Here is a 17,183-nt window from a genome sequence, read left to right on the forward strand (position 1 = left end):
AGTTACCTTACTTTTTAAAATTTTTCTAAAATGGTTTTTAATTTAACCTGAAATGTGCCAAAGTCATGTGGGTGCCTTTACTTTTATCTTTGATGGTAAATATTTTGGGATGGGGAGGACCAAAGTCAATGTTTTGGATAAAGAGACTTCTGTCTCACACAGATAATTCTTCAACATGTGGTTCTGGGTCAGAATTTCTCCTACTGTAGGTATTGAAGATAATTTTTGTGTAGGTACTATGTTCTGTTGAGAAAAAGGTGTATTCCTTTCTATACCCATTCAATTTCCTTCAGAGGTCAGCCATATTTAACTTCTATAAAATTCTATTCATCTCCTTAACTTCTTTCTTGTTTATTTGGTGATTAGATTCCTGGGGTACAAGACTGCTGCACCCGATTTTTCTGCTGACTCAGCTGTTCCATGGTGTTTTTTTTTTTTCCTGGGGAGATATTTTTCTGGGCTTTCAGAGGTCAATAAAGGAGGGTGAAAGTGACTTACTCTGTGAACCACCATCTAATATGCCAGAAGCAGAAACTTCCATGTTGTTTTATGAATCACTTAACATGCTGATACCTCAACTGGAAAGTGCTAAAACAGAGAAAGAAAATTATAGATAAATTTCCCTAATGAAATAGATGCAAACGTTTTAAATAAAATATTGACAAAGAGATTATAGCAATTTATCTTGGAGATAATACCCTATGATCAGGTGGGATTTATGCCGGGAATTCAGAGCTGGTTCAATATTAGAACTATTGGTATAAATGAAAATATTGTTGTGGTTTTATGTTGTGTTGTGGTGGAACCATTTCAAAGAATTCAGAATCAGACCACCTCTAATTGAAATAAAAGCATTTATTGCGATTTACACATCTCATGAAGCTGCTTAAGTTTCAAGAGGACTCAGGAACTTCAGAAAAAACAAGATTGATGTTGATATAGTAGAAATTATAATAGCATATATACTTATATAGTTCAAATTATGAATATTGAAAAGACAGGAGGGGTTTGTTAGGGGATTAGGTAACAGAGGAGGTGTCACAGCCACAGTGGAAATGTGTATGCAATTACCCACAATGCATACAGAAAAATGCATTGGGGAATATGGATATAAGAAAATGATAATATATTAAGCCTTTCTATGTCATAAGGTTACCTAATGGAGAGCTTTTGCTATTATTGCAGGTGCTTAGTTATGAAAAGTTCTTTCTATTATGAATTGGGCATACAACTAAACAAGCTAGAAAAAGAACTACTTGAAAATGTCCAAGTAAATACCATATTAGAAATACTGAGAGGGGAGGAGCCAAGATGGTGAAGTAGAAACATGCACATATGCTAGCTCCTAACCCACAGCCCATAAAATACCTGTAAAGAAGAACTCCCGGGGGGCGGAGCCAAGATGGCGTAGTAGAAAGACGCACATACACATAGCTCCGAACCCACAACCCATAGAACAACTACAAAGAAGTAACTCATGGCGAATTCTGCACCCAGAGGCCACAGAACATTGGAGCGAGGGAGATTTCTGTTCCGGAGAGACCTGCAAACCTCTCGTAAAAGGTCCTTCGTGCTGCGGACTGGGCGCCGGGACTGGGAGCTGAGTACAGCCCTGCCGTGGCCGCGGCACCGAGAGGAACAGATCCGAGGGGGCTTCAGGGACGGGATCTCCAGCGGCCGCACAAGTACCTCCACCCACAGGTGACGGGGGTCGGTGAGAGAGTCCCTTTGGCGGGTCGAGGGGGAAGTGGGGTGCCCCCATGGCTCGGGCCCCCTCGGGAGACAGAAGCTAAGGGGCAGCGGCAGACCAGGGCTCCCCAAGCAGGCAGGAGCCTAGATCCATTGTTGAAGGTCTGTGCATAAACTCCCCGAGGGAACTGAGCCTGAGAGGCAGCCCTGCCCCCACCTGAGCATCTGAATTTAATCTCACACTGAATAGCAGCCCTGCCCCCACCCAAAGCCCTGAGGCTGGAAGCAGCATTTGAATCTCAGACCCCAAACACTGGCTGGGAGGATCAGGAGGTGAGGTGGGTGTGAGGAAAATATTCAGAGGTCAATTCACTGGCTGGGAAAATGCCCAGAAAAGGGAAAAGAAATAAGACTATAGAAGGTTACTTTCTTGGTGAACAGGCATTTCCTCCCTTCCTTTCTGATGAGGAAGAACAATGCTTACCATCAGGCAAAGATACAGAAATCAAGGCTTCTGTGTCTCAGCCCACTCAATGGGCTCAGGCCATGGAAGAGCTCAAAAAGAATTTTGAAAATCAAGTTAGAGAGGTGGAGGAAAAGCTGGGAAGAGAAATGAGAGACATGAAGTCAAAGCATGAACAGCAAATCAGCTCCCTGCTAAAGGAGACCCAAAAAAATGTTGAAGAAAATAACACCTTGAAAACTAGCCTAACTCAATTGGCAAAAGAGGTTCAAAAAGCCAATGAGGAGAAGAATGCTTTCAAAAGCAGAATTAGCCAAATGGAAAAGGAGATTCAAAAGCTCACTGAAGAAAATAGTTCTTTCAAAATTAGAATGGCACAGATGGAGGCTAAGGACTGTATGAGAAAGCAAGAAATCACAGAACAAAGCCAGAGGAATGGAAAAATGGAAGATAATGTGAAATATCTCATTGGAAAAACAACTGACCTGGAAAATAGATCCAGGAGAGACAATTTAAAAATTATGGGACTACCTGAAAGCCATGATCAAAAGAAGAGCCTAGACATCATCTTTCATGAAATTATCAATGAAAACTGCCCTGAGATTCTAGAACCAGAGGGCAAAATAAATATTCAAGGAATCCACAGAACACCGCATGAAAGAGATCCAAAAAGAGAAACTCCTAGGAACATTGTGGCCAAATTCCAGAACTCCCAGGTGAAAGAGAAAATATTGCAAGCAGCTAGAAAGAAACAATTCAAGTATTGTGGAAATACAATCAGGATAACACAAGATCCAGCAGCTTCTACATTAAGGGATCGAAGGGCATGGAATAGGATATTCCAGAAGTCAAAGGAACTAGGACTAAAACCAAGAATCACCTACCCAGCAAAACTGAGTATAATACTTCAGGGGAAAAATTGGTCTTTCAATGAAATAGGGGATTTTCAAGCATTCTTGATGAAAAGACCAGAGCTGAAAAGAAAATTTGACTTCCAAACACAAGAATGAAGAGAAGCATGAAAAGGTGAACAGCAAAGAGAAGTCATAAGGGACTTACTAAAGTTGAACTGTTTACATTCCTACATGGAAAGACAATATTTGTAAGTCTTGAAACATTTCAGTATCTGGGTACTGGGTGGGATTACACACACACACATGCACACACGCACACACACATAGAGACAGAGTGCACAGAGTGAATTGAAGAGGATGGGATCATATCTTAAAAAAAATGAAATCAAGCAGTGAGAGAGAAAGATATTGGGAGGAGAAAGGGAGAATTGAATGGGGCAAATTATCTCTCATAAAAGAGGCAAGCAAAAGACTCATTAGTGGAGGGATAAAGAGGGGAGGTGAGAGAAAAACATGAAGTCTACTCTCATCACATTCCACTAAAGGAAAGAATAAAATGCACACTCATTTTGGTATGAAAACCTATCTTACAACACAGGAAAGTGGAGGATAAGGGGATAAGCAGAGTGGGGGGGGATGATGGAAGGGAGGGCATGGGGAGGAGAGTGCAATTTGAGGTCAACACTCATGGGGAGGGATAGGATCAAAAGAGAATAGAAGTAATGGGGGACAGGATAGGATGGAGGGAAATATAGTTAGTCCTATACAACACAACTATTATGGAAGTCATTTGCAAAACTACACAGATTTGGCCTATATTGAATTGCTTGCCTTCCAAAGGGAAGGGGTGGAGAGGGAGGGAGCTAAAGAAGTGGGAACTCAAAGTGTTAGGATCAACTGTAATGTTCTTACCACTAGGAAATAAGAAATACAGGTAAAGGGGTATAGAAAGCTATCTGGCCCTACAGGACAAAAGAGAAGACAGAGACAAGGGTAGAGAGGGATGATAGAAGAGAGAGCAGATTGGTCATAGGGGCAATTAGAATGCTTGGCGTTTGGGGGGGGAGGGGAGAAAAGGGGAGAAAATTTGTAACCCAAAATTTTGTGAAAATGAATGTTAAAAGCTAAATAAAAAAAAAATGTCAAAAAAAAAAAAAGAAGAAGAAGAACTCCCAACAAATTCTGGAGCAGCAGAAGCCACCAAACAATGGACAGAAGGAGATTTCTGTCCCAGAGAGACCTGAAAAACTGACATGAAAGGTCCATCACACACTGGACCCAGGGCAGGACCCAGCCCTTCGTTGGCCTCGCGGCACTGCGAGGAGCAGATCCGAGGAGGCTTCAGGGACAGATTCTCCAGCCACAGCTCAGGTCCCTCCACCCGCAGCCGCCAAAGGTCAGTGAGAGGATCTTTTCAGCTTGCTGAGAAGGGAGAAGGGTGTCTCCATCACCCAGTCCCCCTTGGGAGACAGCAGTGGACAGGGGCTCCCAAAGCAGGCAGGAGCTTGGATCCATTGTTGAAGGTCTCCACATAAACCCCCTGAGGGAACTAAGCCCTGTGTGGTGGCCCTGCCCCCACCTGAGCACCTGAACTTAATCTCACACTGAATAGCAGCCCTGCCCCCACCAAAAGTCCTGAGGTTGGGAAGCTGGATTTGAATCTCAGCCACCAAGAATTAACTGGGCAGATCTGGAGGCAAGGTGGCTGTGGAGAGGAAACTCAGGAGTGAAGTAACTGTCTGGGAAAATGCCCAGAAAAGGGAATAAAAATAAGATCATAGAAGGTTACTTTCTTGGTGAACAGATATCTCCTCCCATCCTTTCAGATGAGGAAGAACAATGCTTTCCATCAGGGAAAGACATAAAAGTCAAGGCTTCTGTATCCCAAACATCCAGAATAAATATTCAATGGGCTCAGGCCATGGAAGAACTCAAAAAGGATTTTGAAAATCAAGTTAGAAGGTGGAGGAAAAACTGGGAAGAGAAATGAGAGAGATGCAAGAAAAGCATGAAAAGCAGTTCAACACCTTGCTAAAGGAGACCCCAAAAAATGCTGAAGAAAATAACACCTTTAAAAATAGGCTAACTCAATTGGCAAAAGTGGTTCAAAAAGTCAATGAGGAGAAGACTGCTTTAAAAAGCAGAATTAGCCAAATGGAAAAGGAGGTTCAAAAGCTCACTGAAGAAAATACTTCTTTCAAAATTAGAATGGAATAGATGGAAGCTAATGACTTTATGAGAAACCAAGAAATCACAAAACAAAACCAAAAGAATGAAAAAATGAAAGATAATGTGAAATATCTCATTGGAAAAACAACTGACCTGGAAAATAGAACCAGGAGAGACAATTTGAAAATTATGGAACTACGTGAAAGCCATGATCAAAAAAAGAGCCTAGAAATCAACTTTCATGAAATTATCAAGGAAAACTGCCCTGAGATTCTAGAATCAGAGGGCAAAATAAGTATTCGAGGAATCCACCAAATCACTGCCTGAAAGAGATCCAAAAAGAGAAACTCCTAGGAACACTGTGGCCAAATTCCAGAGTTCCCAGGAAAAGGAGAAAATATTGCAAGCAGCTAGAAAGAAACAATTCAAGTATTGTGGAAATACAATCAGGATAACACAAGATATAGCAGCTTCTACATTAAGGGATAGAAGGGTGTGGAATATGATATTCCAGAAGTCAAAGGAACTAGGACTAAAACCAAGAATCACCTACCCAGCAAAACTGAGTATAATACTTCAGGGGAAAAATTGGTCTTTCACTGAAATAGAGGATTTTCAAGCATTCTTGATGAAAAGAACAGAGCTGAAAAGAAAATTTGACTTTCAAACATAAGAATCAAGAGAAGCATGAAAAGGTAAATAGCAAAGAGAGGTCATAAGGGACTTACTAAAGTTGAACTGTTTACATTCCTACATGGAAAGACAATATTTGTAACACTTGAAACTTTTCAGTATCTGGGTAGTTTGGTGGGATTACACACACACACACACACACACACACACACACACACACGTGCACACACATGTGCATGCACATGCATGCAGGACAGAGACAGAGAGCACAGAGTGAATTGAATAGGATGGGATCATATCTTAAAAAAATGAAATTAAGTGGTGACAGAGAAATATATTGGGAGAAAAAAGGGAGAAATGAAATGGGGCAAATTATCTCTCATGAAAGAGGCAAGTAAAAGACTTTTTAGTGGAAGGAAAAAGAGGGGAGGTGAGAGAAAAACATGAAGTTTACTCATCACATTCGACTAAAGGAAGGAATAAAATGCACACTCATTTTGGTATGAAAACCTATCTTACAATACAGGAAAATGGGGGAGAAGAGAATAAGCAAGGTGCGGGGAGGGGGTGGTGATGGAAGGGAGGACAATGAGAGGAGGGAGCAATTTGAAGTCAACACTCTTGGGGAGGGACAGGATCAAAAGAGAGAATAGAAGCAATGGGGGGCAGGATAAGATGGAGGGAAATGTAGTTAGTCTTACACAATATGTCTGTTATGGAAGTCATTTGCAAAACTACACAGGTATAGCCTATATTGAATTGCTTGTCTTCCCAAAGGGAATGGGTGGGGAGGGAGGGATGAAGAGAAGTTGGAACTCAAAGTTTTAGGAACAACTGTTGAGTACTGTTCTTGCTACTAGGAAATAAGAAATGCAGGTAGTGGGGTACGGAAAGTTATCTGGCCCTATAGGACAAAAGAGAAGATGGGGACAAGGGAAAGAGGGATGATAGAAGAGAGGGCAGATTGGCGATTGGAGCAATTATAATACTCGATGTTTTGGGGTGGGGGAGGGGACAAATGGGGAGAAAATTTGGAACCCAAAATTTTGTGAAAATGAATGTTAAAAGTTAAATAAATAAATTTTAAAAAAATACCAAAAGCTGAAAGATAGATTAATTAAATTACAATTAAGAAATCTATTGCACTAGTTAATAAAACTACAAACTGATTTCATGAAAAGCACAGTAAAACTAACAAACATTTCCTCACTCTGATTTTTATGAAAGAAAGAAGAAAACCAAATTACCAACATCAAAAATGAAAGGGATATATTCACCTCCAATGACCACAAAATTAAAACAGTAATTAGAAATTATTTTGCCTAGCTCTATGCCCATAAAATTGATAATTTTAGAGAAATAGATGAATATTTACAAAAATACAAATTGTCCAGATTAATGGAAGAAGTAAAATATGTAACCCTATTTCAGAAAAAGAAATTGAACAAGCCATCAATGAACTTTCTAGGAAAAATTCTCCAGTATCAGACATATTTACAAGCAAATTCTGTCACATAATTAAAGAAAAGTTAATTCCAATACCATATAGATTATTTGGGAAAATTAGTGAAGAAGGAACCCTACCAAATTCTTTCTATGATACAAATATGGTGTTGATACCTAAACCAGAAAGAGCCAAAACAGAGAAAGAAAATTATAGACCCATTTCCCTAATGAATATAGATGTAAAAATTTTAAATAAGATATGTGCAAAAAGATTACAACAACATCATGAGAATAATATATTTTAAATAATATATTTTAATCAGGTAGGATTTACACTAGGAATGCAGGGCTGGTTCAATATTAGGAAAACTGTCAGCATAATTGATAATATCAACAGCAAAACTAACAGAAACCATATGATCATCTCAATAGATGCAGAAAAAGCTTTTGATAAAATATGGCAATTGTTATCGAAAACACTGGAGACCATAGGAGTAAATGGAACTTCCCTTAAAATTATAAGTAGCATCTACGTAAAATAATCAGCAAGGCTTATGTAAAATGGGAAGAAGCTACATTTCCAATAATATCAGGGGTGAAACACGGATGTCCATTATCACCATTGTTACTCAAAATGATACTAGAAATGTTAGCTTTAGGAAAAAGAGAACAAAAAGAGATAGAAGGAATATAATAGGCAAAAGAAAAACTAAGTTATCACTCTTATCAGAAAATATGATGATATACTGAGAGAATCCTAGAGAATCAAATAAAAAAATTACTTGAAATAATAAACAACTCTCACAAAGTGGCAAAGCTAGTCACATGTAATAAAAGGATGAAAAATCCTAGACCCCTTTCCTCAAGGTGCTTACATTCTAACATAATGAGGTGAGGAAAGGATGGAGTTATATTGCATATGAACACAGATAAATGAAACACAATGCGGGAAAGAAGGGAACAATAGAGACCACGATACCCTTTAAGAATATTTTAAGATGGAAAAAAAAATTCAGCTGGGAATATAGTACTTTAGTTGAACTTTCTGCTTTCTATTCAGATCAGAGGCTGCAGTTGCATTGTGAAGCACTTGACTTATAAAAACAAGGTTTCTAGAGTGAAATTTAAACTAAGTTATCTGGATTCAGACACTTAGCTATTTGTGTGACTCTGGGTAAGGCACTTAACTCAGGTGGTCCCAGTTTCCTCATCTTTTAATGAGCTAGAGTTGGGAAATCACTCCAATATCTTTGCCAACGAAGCCTCAAAGAAGGTCACAAAGAATCAGACGCAAATAATCAAAAAACAACAGTAATGGCGCCTAAGGTTCTAAGAATGAATGCAGTCAGATTTGTGAAGAAAATGGAATTTCCAGGATGATTTTCCTCAAAGATCTTATGAAGCAACACCTTCTCCAGGGCACATTCCTGGTGAAGTGCTTCCACTCTCCTCCATAACCGTGTTGGAAGAATGTCATTTTTTTTCCAAGATGTAGTTTACCCCTGGTATTACATCCATAAGCTCCTCTATCATATAAATGTTGGAGTTAAGCAAAAGGAGTAAACCATACTGACATCATCGTGGAACTCAAATCTGAAGGCAATTCAGTTCCCTGCCTATGCATTTATGGGTCTAGTCCAATTTCTTGTGAGCAAATTTTATTCAGATGTGGGAATTGAGACAAAACTCTATTGCATTGTTTGAACTTAGCTCTGCATTGGCTACATAGTTAGATCACCTCTAGCTGCTGTTTTGAGAGCCTTACCTAAGGACATAAGTGATGTTGAAGCGACACCTAGTCCAATTTGAAGATAGATGCAAGGAGTTTTGTTACAATTATACATCTCAAGTATCCCATAGGTTTTATCTGAACATAGTCTCCATATTGGTCAATCAGTTATTGTTTCCATGTTCCTTCAATTAAATATAGATGCCTGAAGGGATTAGGACATCTCTCTTTCTGGTTTCAGGTAATGGCATCTGTTTGCCCTCTTCTGCCCTAATCTTTCCTCCATTTAGAAATCCAATAATCTCATTTTGCAACCTGTTTAACTGGTTTCTTTAGTTAATTGGTCTTACTTGATTATTTGTTTTTAATGAATTAAGTCTGTCTTCCTCTGTATTCAAGATTCAGTGCTAAAATGGAGGGGGCTTGCTCCTGATTTGGTGTGCAATTGATATACTGTTTAATAAAGTGATATACTGGCAAGCTCAAACTTTTGTTTTCTCAGTCATTTCATATTTCATCCAACACAGAGAGATTCCACCATGCCACATGGAGTAGAAATTACTTCTCTGTGAAACTAATCTTCTTTCCCTCAAACATTTGGTCCTGATCATCTTCCACCCCTCAGGATTTGGATTTATCAACAACTATCTTCATCATATATTCTGTGATGAACTTGTAAGAATAATGCACAATAGATGTGTCCATTGTTGCTTTTGAGATTTGAGCTGCAACTGTTGAATTCTTCCCAGAAGAGGTTAACAGTCTGCCTTGAAATGCTACCACAGTATAAATTCAGGTCCATTTTCACAATTCCACTGGAATACCTTCTTTAAGTTTGCATTTGGGATGAATGTGGCTATTTCAGGAACACAGAGGACCTGGAAATAGACAAGTGATAAGTCTCTAAAAGTATTATTAATGGCCACTTAATTAGAATATTTAAGGGAGTAGCTAGATATAATTCCAGACAGCACCTCTTTTCTTTGAAGTGATCAAACTGGCCAGCCACTGGCTCCAAAATGCTGCTTCCACTTCAGGTATGAATCTAGCCCTTCTTGGAAGAAGCAAATGCTAGAGATATTTGTTTTTGTCTCCCTTCAAGCCACCTCTAGAAAATACCAAGTAAACACTGATAACCTACAAGAGCAAAGAACCCCTCCCCCAATGCCTTACAAGTCTTACACAGTAATATTATAAATGAGTCTATTTACAAAATTTATTTATTTTTAGTTTTCAACATTCATTTTCACAAAATTTTGAGTTCCAAAATTTATCCTCATTTCTCCCCTCCCTCCAACCTAAAACACCATGCATTCTGATTACACCTTCCCCCAATCTGCCCTCCTTTCTATCACACCCCTCCCTTCCCTTATCCTCATCTCTATTTTCTTGTGAGGCAAAACAGGTTTCTATACCTCATTACCTGCATTTCCTATTGTCTAGTTGAAAACAAAAACAATTCTCAACATTCATCCCTAAAACTTTGAGTTCCAATGTCTCTCCTTTCCTCATTCCCCACCTATTCCTACTGAGAAGGCAAGCAATTCAATATAACCTATACATATGAAGTAATGCAAAAGACTTCCATAATTTTATTATGAAAGACTAACTATACTTCATTTCATCCCATCCTTCCCCTCATTTATTCTATTCCCTCTTTTGACCTTATCCCTCCCCAAAAGTGTTTACTTCTAATTACTGCATCCTCCCATTTGCCCTCCCTTTTATCAGCACCCACACACACACCCCACTTATCCCCTTCTCCCCTACTTTCCTGTGGGGTAAAATATATTTTCATACCAAATTGAGTGTGCATGTTATTCCCTCCTTAAGCCAAATGTCATGAGAGGATGCTTCACTTTTTCCTCTCTCACCTCCCCCCTTTTCCCCTCCATTGAAAAATCTTTTTCTTGCCTCTGAGAGAAAATTTGCCCCATTTCATTTCTCCCTTTCTCCTCCCAATATATTCCCCTCTCACCGCTTATTTTTATTTTTTTAGATGTCATCCCTTCCTATTCAACTCACCCTGTGTCTTCTGTCTGTATGTAATCCTTCCAACTATCAAATTCTGATAAATGTCTCAAGAGTTACAAATATAATCTTTCAATGTAAGAATGTAAAGAGTTCAGTTTTAGTAAGTCCATTATGATTTCTCTTTTCTGTTTACCTTATCATGCTTCTCTTGATGCTTGTGTTTGAAAGTCAAATTTTCTATTCAGCTCTTATCTTTTCATCAAGAACACTTGAAAGTCCTCTATTTCATTGAATGACCATTTTTCCCCTGAAGCATTATACACAGTTTTGCTGGGTAGATGATTCTTGGTTTGAATCCTAGTTCCTTTGACTTCTGGAATATCTTTGACTTAGATCCCTTAATGTACAATCTACTAGACCTTGTGTTATCCTGATCATATTTTCACAATACTAAAATTGTGACTTTCTGGCTGCTTGCAATATTTTCTCTTTGGCCTGGGAACTTTGGAATTTGGTTACAATATTCCTAGGAGTTTCTCTTTTCAAATCTCTGTCAGGAAGTGATCATTGGATTATTTCAATATTTATTTTACCCTCTGATTCTAGAATATCAGGACAGTTTTCCTTGATAATTTCATGAAGGATGATGTCTAGGTTTCTTTTTCATCATGGCTCTCAGGTAGTCCCATAATTTTTAAATTGTCACCCCGGGATCTCTTTCTCATGTCAGTTGTTTTTCGAGTGAGATATTTCACATTGTCTTCTATTTTTTTATTCTTTTGATTTTGTTTTGCAATTTTCTGGTTTCTCATGAAGTCATTACCTTCCACCTGTTCCATTTTAATTTTTAAAGAACTATTTTCTTCAGTGAGCTTTTGAACCTCCTTTTCCATTTGTCCCATTCTGCTTTTTAAGGCATTCTTCTCCTAATTGGCTTTGTACACATATTTTGCCATTTGGGTTCATCTATTTTTTAAAGGTGTTATTTTTTTCAGCAGTTTTTGGAGGGTCTCCTTTAGAAAGCTGTTGACTGGTTTTTTATGATTTTCTTTCAACACTTTCATTTCTCTTCTCAATTTTTCCTCTACCTCTCATACTTGATTTTCAAAATCCTCTTTGAGTTTTTCTATGGCCTGGGACTATTGCATGTTTTTTGGAACTTTTGATGCAGAAGCCTTGACTTTTGTGTCTTCCTCTGATGTTATGCTTTGTTGTTCCTCATCTTAAAGAATGGAAGAAAATACTTTTTCACCAAGAAATTAACCTTTTATAGTTTTCTTTTTTTCCCTTTTGGGGGCATTTTTCCCAGCCAGTTACTTGACTTTTGAGTCCTTTGTCAAGTTGATGGTATACTCTAGGGACCTGTAAGTTCTCAATTCCTCCAAGGCTGCATAATCAAGGGAAAGGAGTTTCCTCCTCTCCTGGCCTTTGCTCTGGTCTATGAACAACAACAAGTACTCCTTTCTGCCCAGGTTCTGTGAGTAGGATTCCCTCTCCTGAACCTCCACCAGCTCCATGCCAGTGTTCCTCCTCACCCCAGTACCTCCACTCAGAACTGAAACCCATATTGCCAGTTAGATTTCCACAGGGTATGTAGCTCAAGGGTTCCAAAAATGAGCTCTGCTGCTGCAGTGGCTGTTGCTACTCTGGAACCAGGGCTGGGGTCAGAAGCTAATCCCCTTTCACTCGTGTGAAAGAGCTTCTTCGCTGACCTTTTTAGATATTTTTGGAATTTGTGGGTTGATAAATCTGGGGACCGCAGCTGCTACCCATGATTCTGCAACCTGAAGCTGGCTCCAGTTCTGTCCATGCCATGGATGCAGTGTGCCCAAGGCTTGGTTGTGCTTTGTTCTGAGCCTGGTGGGATAGAACTTTCTTGTCAGCCTTCCATGCTATCTTGGGCTAAAAATCTCTTTCATTCTGTTGTTTTGTGGCTTTTGCTGCTCTAGAATTTGTTTGGAGTCATTTGCAACAGGTATTGCATGGACTATGGGAGTAGAGCTAGAGCAGATTCGTCCTTACACTCCTCCATCTTGACTCTGCCCACCTTAGATGTGATTCTTAAAGATAATCTGATCTAACCTTCACTCCAGAAACTTTGCCTTTATAGTTCAAGTGCTTTGGTATGTACCTATAGCTTCTGCTCTGGGAATACACTAGAAGGTTCAGCTCAGATACTTTATTTCTAGCTGAAAATTTTTCTCCCACTTTACATATTTGTATAGGATGCTTTGGCCTCCTTTGCCCCTCCTCCTTCCTATCTTGTGTTATACACACACACACACACACACACACACACACACACACACACACACACACACACACACACACACATCTGCGTTCAGATCCAATACCTCCCCATTCTATTCACATTACCATGCATTGGAATAGAAACACCTTGAGGACAGAGACTGGGTCTTTTTCATCTTTTTATCCTTCATGACTAGAATGGATCTCTTCATGTAATAGGTATTCAATAAATGCTTATTCAATTGATAAGACTTGAATGGGACTAAGATTGCATCCTAAACAACTTTGTTCCAAGGTTTATCCAAGAACACTGTCCTTTCTAGGTTAGAGAAACAGTGCTACTATCAGATGAGGTAATCGCAGGGCATTTAATGCCAGAAACCTGGATGATTCCATTACCTTATCCTTAATCTCTACATTTTTCCAGTGGAAGTCCACTAAGGTCCCAACTTCATTCAATCCTCTAAGTGCCTGCTCCTCATTAACTCCTAGGAGATACTTGGTTGCACCCTAGCTAAATGTTCAAAGTCTGTGAGAGACTCAGTAGAGAGGTTTCTGGAAAGTCAAACTCAGTAAGGAAACTTACTCATACACCTGTAAAAATCAGGAAATCCTCAAAACACTGAAATCTTCCCCCCAGCCTCTCATGCCCTACCTACCTGGTGGGTTCTACAGGGACCACAAAACTCTTATCTCTACTCTCTGGGAAATATGCTGTAGACATTCTCCTTCCCTTCATAGAAAAGGATCAGAGATGGCACAGAGAAGCCATTTCAATTTGGAAGAACAATAACTTTGCTTGTCCTTCCCATCCATTCTCTAGGGGATAAAGACATTTGCCAAAAGTCACAGAATCAGAATATCTTTGCATCAATTAAACTATAATTAATGACTTTGAAATAGTCTTTTATCTTTTTTTTTACAAGGTTTTATAATGAATCTTACATTTTCAAGTGTTTCATCATGGGTGGCATCTGCTCTACATTATTTTGAAAATTGCCTACAGACACTGGATATATTTACATTCACAAAAGTTCCAACTGGGGTGTAAAGAATAAAAGATTTCTAAAGAAAATATAAGCAGAAGAGCATTGTGTGGGAGGGTTTTGAGGAATGGAAGTGTGAGAAGGTAGAAGATATGAGGAAATTCATAGAATGTTTGGAATACTTACTTTTATAAAGGAAATCTCATTTTGAAACCATACTTGAATAAAGCAAAAATTATTCCTGCATCATTATGCATTTGAAAAGTTGAAATATCTATTACACAAAACATAATAAACTTTGTATATTTCTTTGTATAAAGGAGATAAAATATAACATAGTAGATAGAGAATCCACATCAGAGCCAAGAAAACTGGAATTGAAGTGTCAATTCTGACATAAATTGACTGGAGGACCCAGGATAAATTGAACTTTCCATGCTATAAACCACTCCCTATGCTTTTAAGATGCAAAAGCATGTTAATCTTCAGTAGCAGAGGGTGTTTCCTCACCTGGAAGTTGCCTATATTGATGAAATCCCGGGTTCAGCCACTTTCCCTACCTTTTTCTACACTTCATCCACATTAAGAATTCCTTACTATAAGAGTTTTCTCCACTGATAAATTATAGTGTATATATACTTAAGTGCATTCTCTTTAAGAACTGCTGTGGAAGAGTGCTACTTCCAGGAATCAAGATAGTGAAGAATAGTATATCTCTGTAGCTCTCCTATATTCACCACCAAACAACAATAAAATAGTCCCACACAATAAATCTGAAACAGCAGAGCAAGAGGAAAGAAGGGGTGGAATGGTCTTTTAGCCTGGGAGATTTGAAGGATCAGCAAGGAAAATCTGTCTCACTCAGGTGAAGAAGAGCACATTCCAAGACAGGAGACATCCCAGCAAGCCATCACCAAGCCCCACCTCAGAAAATTAGTGGGAGATCCTGGGCCCAAGTTTGGTGGAAGAGGCAAATGCCTACACTAGAACCCACCTCTCAACATTCCTTAGCAGACCCAGGGAAACCGGTAGAATCTAGGTCCAAGAAACAGCACTTGTCCCATCTTCCAGGAACCAGAGCTCCCATGCTTCCTGTAGCCTGAATAAAATGCAAGAAAATCCCACTGACTCAGAACAAAAGAAATAAAGAAAAAAAGATAATTGTATGCTTTGATATGCATTCAGACTCCAGACTCTATCTCTGCATATAGACAGCATGTTCCTTGATGAGTCTTTTGGAACTGACTTAGTTCATTTCATTACTGAGAAGAGCTAAGAATATTAATGTTGGTCATGGAGCAACACTGATCTTACTGTGTACAAAGTTTTCATGGTTCTGCTCACTTCATGCAGCTTCAATTCATGCAAGTCTTTTTGGGTTTTTCTGAAGTTTGCTTGCTCATTATTACTTATAAAACAATAGTATTCCATTGCGTTCATATATCATAACTTATTCAGCCATTTCCTAATTGATGGGCATCCCCTCAATTTCCAATTCTTGGCCACCACAAAAAGAGCTGCTATAAATGCTTTTGTACATATGAGTGCTTTTCCCATTTTTATGATCTCTTTGGGACACTGACTTAGAAGTGGTAGTGCTGGTTCAAAGGGTATGCACAGTTTTATAACCTTTTGGGTATAATTTCAAATTCCTCTCCAGAATGATTAGATCAATTCATAACTCCACCAACATCTTCTCCAACATTTATCATGCTCCTGTTTTGTCATGTTAGTTAATGTGATAGTGTTGATATGGAAATGTTTTAATTTCCAATTCTCTTCTCAAATAGTGATTTTCCTATGACCATAGATTCCTTTAATTCCTTCTGAAAACTAAATGCTCATATCCTTTCACCATTTATCAACTGGGGAATGACTTTTATTCTTATAAATTTGACTCACATACATATATATTTTGGAAATGAGGCCTTTATCTTAGATGCTATCTGTAAAGATGTTTTCCCAGTTTTCTGAATCCTTTCTCATCTTGGTTGCATTGGCTTTATTTGCGCAAAAACTTTTTAATTTATTTTAATCAAATTTATCCATTTTGCATTTCATAATGTTCTATATCTCTTGTTTGATCATAAATTCTTCCCTTCTCCATAAATATGGCAGATAAACTATTCCTTGGTTTCCTAATTTCTTTATATGATCACCCTTTTTGTCTAAATCATGAATTCATTTTGGCTTTATTTGAAAATATGGTGTTGGATGTTGGTCTCTGCTTAGTTTCTGCCACACTCTTTTCCAGTTTTCACATGAGTTTTTGTTAAATACTGAGTTATGATCCCAGAAACTAAAGTCTTTGGGTTTATCAAATTATAGATTACTACAGTTGTTGACTATGGTGTGTTGTGTACTTAACCTATTCCACTGATCCACCACTCTTTTTGTCAACCAGTACCAAGTATCTCATTGCAGTATGATTTCTCATAAAGCTAGGCTACCTTCCCTTGGTTTTCTTTTCATTAATTCCCTTAATATTCTGGATCTTTTGTTCTTCCAGATGAGTTTTGTTATTATTTTTCTACCTCTATGACGTAATACCAATACTAAACCTATTTGTACCAAGTGGTATAATTTCCAAATTCTTAAAAGAGAAGTTAAGTGAGTAACAGGAAAAAAGAAAAACCACAAAACTAACATAGTGGGGGACTTCCAACTGTTGCCTCTCAGAACTGGATAAATCCAACCAAAAAGAAAACAGATAGAAATTAAGAAGAAGAAATGGGATATTATAAAAGTAAGATATGACAGATGTTTGGAGAAAAATGAATGGGAACAGAAAGGATTATATCTTTTTGTTTTCTCAGTGGTATATAGTATCTACACAAAACTGATCATGTAATAGAACATAAAAATCTCAGTATCAAATGTAGAAAGGCAGTAACATTAAATGTATTCTTTTAAGGTCATAACACAATAAAAACCACATTCAACAAAGGAAATTTGAAATATAGATAAAAATTAATTGGAAAGTAAATAAT

The 17,183-nt window shown here is 38.3% G+C and overlaps 1 long non-coding RNA gene across 2 annotated transcripts in view; it reads right to left on the bottom strand.

The window, feature by feature from the left end:
* The window catches only part of LOC140520452 (uncharacterized), a 57,046-nt gene that overhangs the window by 33,526 nt on the left and 6,337 nt on the right, over nucleotides 1–17,183 (bottom strand). Inside the window, exon 2 of one of the 2 annotated variants that reach the window (XR_011972508.1) lies at nucleotides 15,188–15,292. The exons of the other annotated variant lie outside the window; for it this stretch is intronic. This is a non-coding gene — a long non-coding RNA (uncharacterized lncRNA). The remainder of the gene's footprint in view (nucleotides 1–15,187; nucleotides 15,293–17,183) is intronic. 2 annotated transcript variants of the gene reach the window in all.

The sequence above is a fragment of the Notamacropus eugenii genome, chromosome 1, assembly GCF_028372415.1.
Source record: "Notamacropus eugenii isolate mMacEug1 chromosome 1, mMacEug1.pri_v2, whole genome shotgun sequence".
Lineage (NCBI taxonomy): Eukaryota > Metazoa > Chordata > Mammalia > Diprotodontia > Macropodidae > Notamacropus > Notamacropus eugenii.